This window comes from Nomascus leucogenys, chromosome 9, assembly GCF_006542625.1.
Source record: "Nomascus leucogenys isolate Asia chromosome 9, Asia_NLE_v1, whole genome shotgun sequence".
NCBI lineage: Eukaryota > Metazoa > Chordata > Mammalia > Primates > Hylobatidae > Nomascus > Nomascus leucogenys.
Window position 1 is genome coordinate 92,146,415 of NC_044389.1, and position 14,935 is coordinate 92,161,349.

At 41.1% G+C, this 14,935-nt stretch overlaps 1 pseudogene across 1 annotated transcript; it reads right to left on the reverse strand.

Moving 5' to 3' along the window:
• Positions 1-8,373: 8,373 nt before the first annotated feature.
• Positions 8,374-10,925, reverse strand: LOC100589558 (annotated as a pseudogene). Its single transcript, XR_178766.3, has one exon. The product of XR_178766.3 is annotated as a 14-3-3 protein zeta/delta pseudogene (transcript).
• Positions 10,926-14,935: the final 4,010 nt, after the last annotated feature.

The following is a 14,935-nucleotide window of genomic DNA, read 5'->3' on the forward strand; positions in this document are numbered from 1 at the left end:
CTCCATGGAGAGGACCAGCCCTTCTTTCAGAAACTCCAGAGCCCAGTCGCTCTGAGGCAGAGCCAGCTCAGACCCTGGCTTTTAAAGTCACACCTGAGACCTGCTATTCAAACCTGCATTGATTCCTGCATAGGTGGTGGCAGGAGCTGAGCGGCAGGGAGCACCACTAAGGAGAAGGTGGGAAACCGTATCCGGACACTTGCAGCCCATCATCTAGCGGGGAAGAATGCTGTTAAGCAAGTAACTACAAAATTCATGAATTGCACGTGTACTGCGTGATTTGAGAGCCCAGAGTGTATAACAGGAATATCTGACCTGGTTTAGGAGCTCATGGGTTTTTCCCAAAGAAGTGGCGTCAAGCTGAGACCTAAAGAGTGATAGGATTTAACCGGGTAAGAGGGAAGGGGCTTCGTGCAGAGCCCCTGCATACTTAAAAGCAAGAAGGAACACAGTGCATTTATGGATCCAAAAGAGGCCAATGCGGCTAGAGAACAAAGAAGAGAAGTTCGTATGCTTGGTTTATTTCTCTAGTTTCGTGTATGTGTGTGTGTGTGTGTGTGTGTGTGCGTGTGTGTGTGTATTTAAAATCATATCCTGTTCTTAAAAACCACACTTCACTCTGAGCATTTTACCCAGCCATGAAAGGCTTTCTGGAGGCTTCAAGTGAAGCTATGTACAGACACAGTTTTTTTCCTGGGAAGTGCACAGGAAGTGCACGGCTGATGGGATGGGAGTAACAGAAGCCCTTCCCAGTGCTGGTGCAGAGGTGAGAACCCACTTCTGCCGCAGCCAGGTAAGACCTGGCAGGGTTCCACAGTAGCCTGGGCGGAGCAGCTGTGTGCGGTCAGCGACCCTCTGTGCACTCGTAGGAGCTTGCTGGTTTTTACGCCCCAAACCCCCTCTTGTTGCTTCCTGGGTTAGGGTTTTATCTTTCAAGCGGCCTAGAAATCCTGCGTCCCCGGGTCAGCACAGCGAGAGCGGCCAGCTCAGGAGAAAAACGGCTGATCACAGTGACAGAGGCAAATCTGACGCTGAGAAAGGCAGGCATCTTGCCTCCCCGTGGCTGGCTCTGTCATTTTTTTCTGGGACAGCAGTTTCCCTCCATTGAGTATGTACGGCTGGAACTGAAGCAGTGTCGGTCTGGGATGTTTGATTCCATGACATATAACTGGATGGGGGCAGAGGGTCCATCAGAACGATGAGTGGAGCTCTGGGAGCTGGGACCAGCATCCTGGGGTCAGCACAGTGGCTGACACCCACGTTCCTGCAGAGTGCGCTGAAACCAGGCTCTATCAGCAGCCGCTCCCCACCCAGCCGCCGGCGGAAGGACTGGTTACAGGATGGGCGTGGCTGCCAACTTCATCACGCTCTCTCTCTGATGGTCTTTCTGTGGCTTCCACAGGGAGAGATTATAATAGTAGGGCTAAAGAATTATGATAGTTGGCCGGGCGTGGTGGTTCATGCCTGTAATCCCAGCACTTTGGGAGGCGGAGGCAGGAGGATCACCCTAGGTCAGCAGTTCAAGACCAGCCCGGCCAACATGGCAAAACCCCGTCTCTACAAAAAAAAACAAAAAAAAAACCAGTATATATACACACACACACACACACACACACACAAATTCACAAATTAGCTGGGCATGGTGGCGTTCACCTGTAATCCCAGCTACTCTGGAGGCTGAGGCAGGAGAATCTCTTGAACCCAGGAGGCAGAGGTTGCAGTGAGCCCAGATCACGTCACTGCACTCCAGCCTGGGTGACAGAGCAAGACTCCATGTAAAAAAAAAAAAAGAGACTTATGATAGTCAAGTAGTGCTAAAAAAGAAGCCCCACAGATTTTGGAGTCAGAAAAATCTGGGTTTGAGGCTGGTCCTGGTGCCTCATGCTTATAATCCTAGCACTTTGGGAGGCCTAGGTGGGAGGATCACTTGAGGCCAAGAATTCAAGACCAGCCTGGGCAAAATAGTGAGACCCCATTTCTACAAAAATAAAAATAAATTAGCCAGGCATGGTGGTGCATGCCTGTAGTCCTAGCTACTCGGGAGATTAAGGCAGGAGGATCCCTTCAGCCCAGGAGTTTGGGGCTTCAGTGACCTATGATCAAGCCACGGCACTCCAGCCTGGGTGACAGAGCAAAACTCTATAGAGAAAAGAAAAAGAAAAATCTGGGTTGAAATCTTAATTTTGACCCTGCTAGCTGGGTAACCTTGGGAAAGTCATTGAACTCTTTAACTGTAAAATGGGACTATCAACATCTATCTTATAGGATGGTTGTAGGGATTATATGAGATCACGTATATCAAATATTTAGCATGGTGCCTGACAGATAGTATGTTCTCAGTAACCGCCTGAGCTAGGGAGCAAATTGTTTCTCTCCCTTATTATTCTTAGCAGAGTTGTGTTGGAGGTCACCGGCTTGAAGATTGAACCAGGGACAGTGGGGCTATGATGGGGAAAGACAGCCAAAGTCTTCCACACTCTACCTGTTACTATCCATGGGCTTTTAGAACTCTGATTTAGGCTGGGCACAGTAGCTCACACCTGTAATCCCAGCACTTTGGGAGGCCAGGGCAGGTGGATGACTTGAGCTGAGTTCAAGACCAGCCTGGGAAACATAGCAAAACTTTGTCTCTGCAAAAAAAACAAAATTAGCCAAGCATAGTGGTGTATGTCTGTAGTCCCAGCTACTTGGGAGTCTGAGGTGGGAGCATCGCTTGAGCCCAGGAGGTAGAGGCTGCAGTGAGCCATGATGGCACCACTGCACTCCAGCCCGTGAGACACAGTGAGACCTTGTCTCAAAACAAACAAACAACAAAAAACCCCTCTGATTTAGTGAACTTTCAGGAGTTGGTCATCCTCAAACCCCAAATCAGTGGACTGCCTATAATTTAAAACCACTTTCGTCTGTCTGGTTTGATCAGGTCTTCCAAATGACAAAAATAAAACAAAACTTCCCTGTCCCAGCCAGGTTATCGAGGGGAGATATGAAGTAAAAATGAAAAGAGGTGGTCATCTAGATGTTATAACATTTGGAGAGTCTTGTAAATTTCTTATTGCCTCAAAAATATTTGTTTAAAAAGCTCCATCCAAACTTGGTTATTATGATATGCATCCACTTGGTGGTCTCAGCCTCTGGTGACCAGAGCCAGGTGTATGGGCTGAGTCCCGTGGTCTGCGTGCAGATGTGCAGAGTGAGGTCATGGAAGGTGGACCCTGGTTGCCATCTGCAAGAGGGACAAGCCATCGGAACCCCCTGGCTTTCAGCCTAGGTGTCAGTTATTTGTCTCACAGGGTGCAGTTGATTTAAAAAGTTATAAAAGTACCCAGGGGTGATGCTCACATGGAATCAGAACCTTAGGACTGTAAAATAAAGATCAATAAAAAAATCTTTTATGGATCTGTTAGCAACTTTCTGTGGGATGTGTTCTGGCCTTCCTTGTTTTTGACCAGGCAAGCTGCATTCATGCCCTCCTACGGGGGTGGATAGATGGCGAGGCATTTTCTTAAACACAGAAGGCAGGATTTTCCTGGCACGAACAAAGAGTGATCTCAAAAAAATAACTCGTCCTGGTGTTCAAGTACTGCCAACTAAAAGGGCCAAAGAGGCAGTGCCCTAAAATGCAAGGCATCATTTATGAAATTTAACTGGCTTTAGCTAATAACTCTATGTAGTCATTTAATTTATTCACATTTAATCTATGTGTATATTAAAAATTATTACACAATTAATATATTTGATGAAGAAAAATGAAAAAAAAAGTGCAAAGTGAAAAACTCTTATTATGTCACCATCCAGAGGCTATGGCTGTTCATAAAGTGATGTAAATCCTCTCAGTGTTTTTCTGTGCCCTTACCCAGAGCTTTCGTTCTTTAGTGGTGTACAAAAGTTGAAGCTACAGCAAACATGCTGTCTTGCAACCCATCAAACTTCACAATTTCCCTTGAACATTTTCCTATGTCATCATGTCATTCATCTACGACTCTAAAAGCTGATGGACATACCACAGTTTTTCTTAGCCTATCCTCTATTGCTAGACTTGCATGCTTTTCCCAATATTTTACTATTATACACAACAGTAGCTATATAAGTTATCTACATATACATCTCTGCATATATTTCAGATTATTCTTTTAAGGAATTACTGGCAAAGGTATGGTATATATAAAAGGCATTGACAAATATTGCTAGGGGCTGGGTCCCTTGAATCCCTGCAGTAGTGCATAGGGTACTTATTATCTACACCTGGCCTATACTATTGTGCTCACTTTTAAAAATCCTTGCAGTTTGATGTGTAATGCTGAGGTTTGGGGTGCAATTCAACCTGTCACCCAGGTAGTGAGCATTGTACCCAATAGGCAGTTTTTCTACCCTTGCCTGCCTCCCTCTCTCCTTCCTCCTGTGTCCCCAGTATCTGTTATTCTCATCTTTCTGTCCATGAGTACCCACTGTTTAGTTCCCACTTACAAGTGAGAACACACGATGTTTGATTTTCTGTTTCTGCATTAATTTGCTTAGGATAATGGCCTGCAGCTCCATCTGTGTTGCCACAGAGGACATGATTTTGTTCTTTTCTATGACTGTGCAGTATTCCATGGTATATATGTACCATGTTTCTTTATCCATTCCACTGTGGATGGGAACCTGGGTTGATTCCACATTGTTGCTATTGTGAATAGTGCTGCGATGAACATGTAAATGCATGTCTTTTTAGTAGAATGATTTATTTTCCTTTGGGTGTATACCCAGTAATGGGATTACTGGGTCAAATTGCAGTTCTATTTTAAGTTCATGGAGAAATCTCCAAACTGCTTTCCACAGTGGCTGAATTTACATTCCTACCAACAGTGTATAAATTTTCCCATTCTTCTGTAGCCTCACCAATATCTGTTGTTTTTTGACTTTTTAATAATAGCCATTCTGACTGGTATGAGATGCCATCTTATTGTGGTTTTGATTTGCATTTCTCTGATGATTAGAGATGAACCAAAGGATACTGCTGTTAATCACTCACTTGCATGTCTTCTTTTGAGACATGTCTGTTCATGTCTTTTGCCCATTTTTTAATGGGGCTATTTGGTTTTTGGTTGTTGAATTGTTTAAGTTCCATATAGATTCTGGATATTAGACCTTTATCGGGTGCATTGTTTGTGAATATTTTCTCCCATTCTGTAGGTTGTCTGTTTACTCTGTTGATAGTTTCTTTTGCTGTACAAAAGTTCTTTAGTTTAATTAGACCTCACTTGTCAATTTTTGTTTTTGTTGCCCTTGTTTTTAAGAACTTAGTTATAAATTCTTTGCCAAGGCTGACATCCAGAGGGTATTTCCTAGGTTTTCTTCTAGGATTTTTATAGTTTGAGATCTCATATTTAATTATTTAATCCATTTTAAGTTAATTTTTGTATATGGTGAGAGGTAGGCATCCAGATTTATTCTTCTGTATATGGTTAGCCAGTATCCCAGCACAATTTATGGAATAGGGAGGCCTTTCTCCATTGCTTATTTTTGTCAATTTTGTCAAAGATTGGTTGGTTGCAGATGTGTGGCTTCATTTGTGGGTTTCCTATGTGTCTGTTTTTGTACCAGTACCATGCTGTTTTGGTCACTGTAGCCTTGTAATATAGTTTGAAGTGGTAGTGTGATGCCTCTGGCTTCTTTTTAAATAGGATTGCTTTGACTATGCGGACTTTTTTTGTTCTGTATGAATTTTAGAATAGTTTCTTCTAATTCTGTGAAAAATGGCATTGGTAGTTTGACAGGAAAAGCATTGAATCTGTAGATTGCTTTGGGTAGTGTGGCCATTTTAAAGATACTGGTTCTTTCAATCCATGAGTATGGAATGTTTTTTCGTTTGTTTGTGTCATCTATGATTTCTTTCAGCAGTGTTTTGTAGTTATCCTTGTAGAGCTCTTTTGCCTGCTTAGTTAGATGTATTCCTAGAAAATGTTTCTTGTATGGCTATTGTAAATGGGATTGAGGCAGTATTGTTTTAATTAGCATTTCATTATTAGTAATGAGTCTGAAGCTATTTTCTAATATATTTTGGTCATTTTTAATTTCTGTTCTTGAAAATTGCTTGTCAATGTCTATTGTCCATTTCTCCACAGAATTTGTCTTTTTATTACTAAATTATAAGAGCTCCTTATTTATACTACAAAAATGTTCCCCATTTTGTCTTTTTGCTTTCAATTGTGTTGAATAAAAACAGAAGTTACCAAGTAAATGCAGCAGGCATTTCTGGTCTCTCCCTCCGACCTCTCCATAGCATTTCACAGAATTGACCATTTATGGCCTCTCTGGTCACTCTTTTATCCTTGGCTTTCATGACATCACACTCTTCTGCTTTTTCTCCTCCTTCTTTGGCTGGTCCTTCTTATTCTTCTTGTGGGATGCCCCCCTCTGCTCATCACTTAAGTGTTTGTGATCTTCAGGCTTTTGTCATTGCTCTTACCTCTCCTCAAACTGTACACCCTCCCTAGGCAATCCACAACCACTCCCTTAACTTCAGCTATTCAATTACAACTATAGGCTGGTGATTCCCGTGTCTAGAGCATCAGCTGGGATCTGCCTCCTGAGCATCAGACCCATATATTCAAGTGTCTATTGGATATCTTCCCTTGGGTGTCTCCCAAGAACCTCAAACACAATAGAAATCACCATCTTCCCCTTGCAGTAATACTCCTTCTCCTCTGTTCCTTATCTTCTTAAATGGCTCCACCACCAATCTGGTTGCCTAATTCAGAAGTCCGGATATCAACTGTGACTCCTCCCTTGCCCCCTTGCACACATTCCGACAATCAACAGGAATTGGAAGATTTCACCTCCTAAATTTCTCTCAGTTCCACATTCTCCATCCCATACTTGCAACGCCAGTCCAGAAGATAATCATTTCCCTCTGGGTTACTCCAAAAACCTCCTAAATCTTCTCTCCATACTCTCTTCCATTCCATCCTTCCCATTACAGATAGAGTTATTGTCTTAGTCTGTTTGCATTGCTATAAAGGGATACCTGAGCCTGGGTAATTTATAGAGAAAAAAGGTTTATTTGGCTCACAGTTCTGCAGGCTGTATAAGCAGCATGGTGCTGGCATCTGCTTCTGGCAAGGACTTCAGGAAGCTTCCATTCATGGTGGAAAGCAAAGGGGAGCAGGCATCCCATGGCATGAAAGAAAGAAAGAGAGAGAGGGAAGGGGTGCCAGGCTCTTTTAGACAACCAGATCTTCCAGGAACTCATAGAGCAATAACTCATTCATTACTACAGGGATGACACCAAGCCATTCATACGGGATCCACCCCCATGACTCAAACCCCTCTCACTAGGCCCCACCTCCAAACTAGGGATGTAATTTCTTTCTTTTTTTTTTCTCTCCATTGCACTTTTATTTGAATGTAATATTTGGGATAATTATCCAAAACGGCCAATATTTCCCAATTTAATCTGAGGTCATAATAAAACAAGAAACAAAACAGTGTTTGGGATTTCAGTTTCTCACCCTTATCAAGACTCACTGCCTCCCATCGTCAATATTTATTGAGCATTTACAGTGTACTAGGCACAATAGAACATTCAGAAAACATTGTTCCTGCTTTGAGGAGCTTACATTCTAAAAGAAAAAAATACACCTCTTTTAAAATGGCATTTTTGTTTGGTGTTTTCTGCAAAGTACTGAGGAAATATTTTGTAAAGTGAGCTTTGGGTATAACTTAGCCCCATCATTATTTAGAGAATAGAGGAAGAGAAAGAGGAGGGATTTTAAAGGCAGACAACGACAGACCGTTCAGGATAGGTAGGGTTTTAAAGGGAGATAAACACAGTATCATCAACTAAGGAGAGATTTGCTGCAGTAAATAGGATGAGGGAAATAGTCTGTGGGATGCAAGCAAAGGAAGCAGGGTGTCTTAGACATTGAGTGGAGCCAGACAGATCATGCGGCCTTTTTCCAAGTACATGGCCACCAAGTAGGAATGGCTGGTGACAAGACAGAAGGCTAAAAAAGGAGGGTAATCTTGTGCACCTGACAAATAGAAAGAATAAAGGATCAAAATCGAAGGCAGGCTATAAAAGTATCAAGAAATTGTTAAAAACCAAAAAGTTATTTGGAAGCACAAAACTTATAGTTAATGCTACCCAGTGTCAGGATGGGCCAAGAACACTGTGGCTTCCTAAGTGAGAAAATGCCATTTATCAAAATTTTAAATGGAACATATTACATTTTTTTCCAATCAATCTACCCCTCTCCCAGAAAACATAGGAACTCATTTTTTTCAGGGTGGGGAGGAAGAGAGGGGATCATGGGACATGGAAACAGTAGTTACATTAGTAGTATTTTTGTTGTTATGATAAACTTTGTGTTTAAACTTGGCAAAAGCCCATTAGCTGCCAAGAGAGAATAAAGAATACATTTCAAAAAATGTACAATTTCCTTTAGAGAAGTTTCAGAACCAAAAGACTAATTTACATGAAAAGCTGTAGAGAAAGTAGTTGAAAAGTCCATTCGTAAAACATTTATTCCACTTACATGAATTTAATACACGTGTTCTTAACAATTATGCTTGAATTGTTCATGAAATTTTCATAAGACATTAAACGAAGCTAGCCATCATCTCAAGTTGTTTCCCTGTTAACTGTTTTTACTGCACATGCATGTTAGGCAAGTATCAAAAAAAAATCACAAAAGCAAAAAAACCTTAAAAAAGTTAAATACATGGGTTTTTGTTTTACTGCTGTGCTTGATATACATGAAGTAGTGAATACCAAGCAATTCATTTTTACTGCATCTTTACTTTTACATTTGTTCTTAGGTTGCCTAAAACATTTAAATACAAATAAAATGAGCGTAGCAAAAATAATGAACGCTAACAGCAGGTAACTTTACAAATAATGGAATGTGAACCGTTTCTGCCCTTATACAGAGTAAAATGGGTCACAACTGTGTCTAGAAGAACACTTCTGCAGCTGTGGTCAAAGGTATGAGATTCAGTATTCCACAATTATACATGGTTTAACATGCGGTATCCATGGGGTATCTGTTTCTACCACAGCCTTATAAGTGCTCCATACCTTAAAGTACCCACAATTACTACACCTGTGACTGGAACCAATGATCCCTTTTATTCCCCACCAGGACAAACCAATATGTAGGCAGTTTTCTTTGCTTAGACATGGAAGCAGTTTTAACACTGGCCCTTGTGAAGCCACAATATACCGAAAGTACTATGCCAAACATTTATAACTTGTATAAAAATTCCACGTCCCTATATTGAACACCTCAAGATGAAAACAGATAACACCCTAAATGTTAACTGCATCTATTCCCCTAATATTAAACATAGAAACTATATGGGAAATATAGAAATTCAAATAGAAGTAACATAAAACTGTCATAAGTCATAAACAAAAAACTATTTGTGGGACAGCATGGATGACAAATGGTCTACTGTGTAAATTTTAGAATGAGGCAGACAAAAGCTGGAAGACCGGTTAATATTCCCCTCCTCCTGCTTCAGCTTCGTCTCCTTGGGTATCTGATGTCCACAGTGTCAAGTTGTCTCTCAGTAATTGCATTATTAGCGTGCTGTCTTTGTATGACTCTTCACTTAATGTATCAAGTTCAGCAATGGCTTCATCAAAAGCTGTCTTTGCAAGACAGCAGGCTTTCTCTGGGGAGTTCAGAATCTCATAATAGAACACAGAGAAGTTAAGGGCCAGACCCAGTCTGATAGATGTGTTGGTTGCATTTCCTTTTTGCTGATTTCAAAAGCTTCTTGGTATGCTTGTTGTGACTGATCCACAATCCCTTTCTTGTCATCAGCAGCGGCAACCTCAGCCAAGTAACGGTAGTAATCTCCTTTCATTTTCAAATAGAAGACTTTGCTCTCTGCTTGTGAAGCACTGGGGATCAAGAACTTTTCCAAAAGAGACAGTACATCATTGCAGATATCTCTTAGCTCCGTCTCAATTGTCTCTCTGTATTTGTAAGCCATCTGCTGTTTTTTCTCAGCTCCTTCCGCCTTTTGTTCAGTACTTGAGATGACCCTCCAAGATAACCTACGGGCTCCTACAACATTTTTATAAGCAACTGAGAGAAGATTCCTCTCCTCATTGGATAATTCAGCTCCTTGCTCAGTTACAGACCTCATGCAGGCTGCTATGTCATCATATGGCTCAGCCTGCTTGGCCAGCTTGGCCTTCTGAACCAGCTCATTTTTGTCCATGACTGGATGTTCTGTGTCCCAAGTGGGTGGTGGCAGCGGATGGACAGGGGCTCAGCAGTCTTTGGGCGGCGGCGAGGCTGAGACTCTGGGGACGGAATTTCAACATGAGATTTGGAGGGGACAAATATCCAAACTATATCAGTTATTTTCCAAAATAAACAAATCTGATCAAGCTAGTCCACTATTAAAATCCTTTAATGGCTTCTCATTACACTTGAGATAAAATTCAACCCCTTTAATACTAGATACATGCTGTGCCCACCTGTTGGGTTCTTCAGCCTTTTTTCCTGTAAGTTCTTATGCTTTTTCTCGAGTCTAACACGACTACCATATTTCAGTAAATCTGAAATATCATCAAACACAAGATGCACCATTATTTTATGTGACATTAAGAAAAAACAATTCTGCCAATTAAAATGGTAAAATAATTTCATTGCAAGGGATGTCCAATTTCAGAGATGCAAAAATGGGAGAAAATCTGGGTTTGGTACCAGTGAAACAGTTCTTTTCTTAGCTCTGTGGAACCAGCTTCCATCATGTCTGGGCCTCCCCATGTGCTACTTCCTCTTCCTCCTTCCTCACACTCCCCCTCATCCTCATAACATCCCCCACATCCATCTTCAGCAAAATTAAACATTAGGTAAAATTGGTCCAGTGCACCCATTCTCCTTTTGTTCTCTTTTTTACTAAAATCGCATTTCCTTCCCCAACTGAGCTGAAGTTTGGAAGAGATGTTGGGGCTTGACTTTAGGCTTTGACAAGGTGTGTCCTTATTCTTTTTTTTTTTTTTTGAAACAGAGTTTCGCTCTGTCACCCAGGCTGGACTGCAGTGGCTCGATCTTGGCTCACTGCAAGCTCTGCCTCCGGGGTTCACACCATTCTCCTGCCTCAGCCTCCGGAGTAGCTGGGAATACGGGTGCCAGCCACCGCGCCTAATTTTTTGTATTTTTTTTTTAGTAGAGACAGCATTTCACCATGTTAGCCAGGATGGTCTCGATCTCCTGACCTTGTGATCCACCGATCTCAGCCTCCCAAAGTGCTGGGATTACAGGTGTGAGCCACCGTGCCTGGTGGGCGTGTCCTTATTCTTAAAGCCTATCTAGGATCTCAGCTGGGTGCCAGATACATTAATGAGAGGTAATGAAATTTCTCAACAGGGCATTCCAGAATGCCCCAGCACTGCTAACCCTCTGCTATCGGCATCACCTTCAATCCTGAAGAAGTTGCTGTCTGGTAAGTAGACAGTAGCTTCTACCATGGGGAGCTGTGTCCTGTGCATGTACCATCCAGCCATGCCACATATTCCCAGAGGCCACCCTCCCGAACTCCCAAGGGCCCCATCTGCACAGCTCCCTCCTGTCTGATGCCTCTTCATCCAGATTCCAAACATTTCAGCTGATCCAACTTCTAGTTTCTGATCTCTGCCTCCTCAGCTGAGCAAGGCCACTTTGCCCTACTTGGAGTCTGGCTCTCTGTGTCATCCCCAGGCAGAGAGTTGGGTGACTGTGGCTCACTTGTGAAATTTCCCTTCTCTTGCTGCTAGTATAATGAACTCTTCTGACCTCTGTATCACCCAGCTTCAAAATCATCAACATTTGGCCAGTCTTCTTAAATCTATATCACTAGATCTAGATTACTACCTCTAATCTAGACACTATCTCTCATCTCTAATCTAAATCACTGTGCAAATTACTTAGAGCAAATCCTAGACAGGTCATTTCATTTATAAATATTTCAGCATGAATTTCTAAACAGTAAGAATTCTTTAACAAAACACCATAAAATACTACTTTAGACAACATAATAACAATATTTTCTTAATATCATTATTAATGATAATTAATGGTAATGTTCAAATTTCTCCAGTTCTTTCATAAATTCTTTATAGTTTTTTCAAATACTGATCCAAGTAAGGTCCCATACATTGCCATTGGTTGCTGTTTCCTAAGACTTTTAAAAATCTTTGGGTTGTTTCTCTCTCCTCCTTACAAATTCCTTATGGAGAAAATCAGTCTGGATTTTCCTAACTGCAGCCCTGTTGTATTATTTAACATGTTCCTCTGTCCCCTGTGTTTGTTCTGATAGACCAGCAGCTCTAGCTAGAACTTGATTATATTCATGCTGGAATATTTGCCCCTCTTTTTGTGATGATCATTGCCTAGACCCATTATTTCAGTAGGGATTGTGAAATGGTGATATAGAATGATAGATCAAACCATTTATTATGTGGATTACTTCTATAAAGAAAAATTGCCTCAATTTTTCCCTTTATTTACCACAATTTTTCCCTTCCTTCCTCTTTCTTTCTTTCTTTTGTTCTTTCATTCTTTCTTTCTCTTTCTCTCGCTTTCTCTCTTTCTTTCTTTATTTCCTTTCTTCTTTTTCAAGGGAAGGTCTTGCTCTGTTGCCCAGGCTGAAAGGCAGTGGTGTGATCATGGCTTACTGCAGCCTCAACCTCCCAGGCTCAAGCTATCCCCCCTGCTTCAGCCTCCCAAATAGCTGGTATGGCAGGCAAGCCTCACCACACCCAGCTATTTTTTTTTTTTAGTTTTTTAGCAATGCGGTCTCACTACATTGCCCAGGCTGGTCTCCAACTCCTGGCCTCAAATGATCCTCCTGTCTCATACTCCCAAAGTGCTGGGTTTACAAGTATGAGTCACTGCGCCCAGCCCCGATTTTCAAAATAATCATTTGGTTATCTAATAGCCTCAAAAGTGAGCCAATAAAGGTTTTCTATTATGAACTAATGGACTTAAACATATTTAAAGTGATTCACTATATTGTCGATACTATTCTTATTGATTCCCAAATTTTCCCATTTTTAGTCACTGTGAGCCCTTGCAAGTTGGATCCTGAGTTCTTTTGACACGATTCTAGTTAAGTGGTTGTTTTGTTTGAGACAGGGTCTCACTCTTGCCCAGGCTGGAGTGCAATGGTACAATAGCTCACTGCAGCCTTGAACTCCTGGGCTCATGCAATCCTCTTACACAGCTGGAACTACAGGCATCAGCTGCCATGCCCACTATTCTTTTTTTTTTTTTTTTAATTTTGTAGACATGGGGTCTTTCTCTGTTGCCCTGGCTGGTTTCATACTTCTGACCTCAAGCAATCTGCCCTCCTCAGCCTGTAACCTTTAAAGCACTGGGATTACAGGCATGAGCCACCCCAACTGGCCCTAGGTAAGTGTTTGATAGCTTGCTTTCTGGTAATAAGTCTAGATGACCCTGGCTCATCTTAACATTTCCCATCCCGGATCTGGAGAAATCCATTTCTTCAAGGAGCCCTGGTTCCTGTCATGGGGAAATATTTAGAGATCACAAACTGCTCACTGTCCCTGGACTGCTCCTTGATTTAAGGTCTTTTCATGGGCAGAGTTAGGAAATAATTTTTAAAGATAAAACATAAAATGTGTTTTATATTATTACATACTAGTATTTCCAACTCAAATGGAAAATTGTAAGGTTTTTAAATTAACTTTTTGAAATCTTCCATCAGTTTCTCCTTTCTTATGGAAAAACCCATACTGCAAGTCCCAGTTCCCAATGATACTAACATAATTACTTATTTACCAAAAGTAAAAGATAGTGAAAACAGTTTAATTTTTTCTTCTTTTACAGTTCTTTTTGTCCAAGGTAACAGCCCATTATGGATATACAGTGGAATTACCATGTTTTAAAATTACTTAAAATTCCTACTTTCTGTGTGGTCATGCCACTAACATGATGTAGAATTGGGTTCACTGTCTCATTTTGCTTTTGGTTGTTTGGGGATTGCTTTTTGAAATTTAACTTTGTTTTAAAATTCTGTGAAATGTTTCCATAGTTTCAAAGGCAAATTACAAAAGAAAGTTTATTTGGAGAAATCTCCTCTTTATTAGAAGACTATCAAGGTAGGCTTCATTTCTTTTCATAATTTGATAGTACTCCATTATGTGGCTGTACTATAGTTTATTTAACCAGTACCCTACTGATGGATATTTGGATTATTTGCATCTTTTGCTCTTACAAACAGTGCTATGATGAATATCCTTGCACTTCTCTTTTGCTTATTTTTGCCAGTATATCTTTGGGATTGATTCCTAGAAATAAAATGGCTGGGTCAAAGTGTAAATGTGTATTTTTTGGTAGGTATTGCCAGATTGCACTGGATAGGGGCTATGCCATTGTATATTCTGATTAGCAATGTATAAGAGCATCTGTTTCTCTATATATTTGACCAACGGAGTATGTTAGCAAACTTTTGAACTTTTGGCAGTCTCATAGGTAAGAAATAATTCTCTATGAAGTTTTCATTTGCTAAATGTAATTTTCTTTTTACCACTGAAATTAAAATAAAGAGGTATAAATTGTTTTATTTTGATAATTTTCTCTTTAATTTAGCATGACAATCATCATAGGTATACAAGCTACATCCAGGCTTGATTAGCCTGTGGCTACAACACAAAGTCCCATTACCTTTTTTTTTTATTTATTTTTATTTTTTTTTAAATAACAGGGTCTTGCTCTGTTGCCCAGACTGGAGTGCAGTGTTGTGATTATGGCTTATTGCAGTCTTGACCTCCTGGACTCAAGTGATTCTCCCACTTCAGCCTCCCGAGTAGACAGGACAACAGGCACAAACCACCACTCCTGGCTAATTTTTTATTTCTTTGTACAGATGGGGGTCTCACTATGTTGTCCAGGTGAGAACTCCTGAGCTAAAGTGATCCTCCCACCTTAGCCTC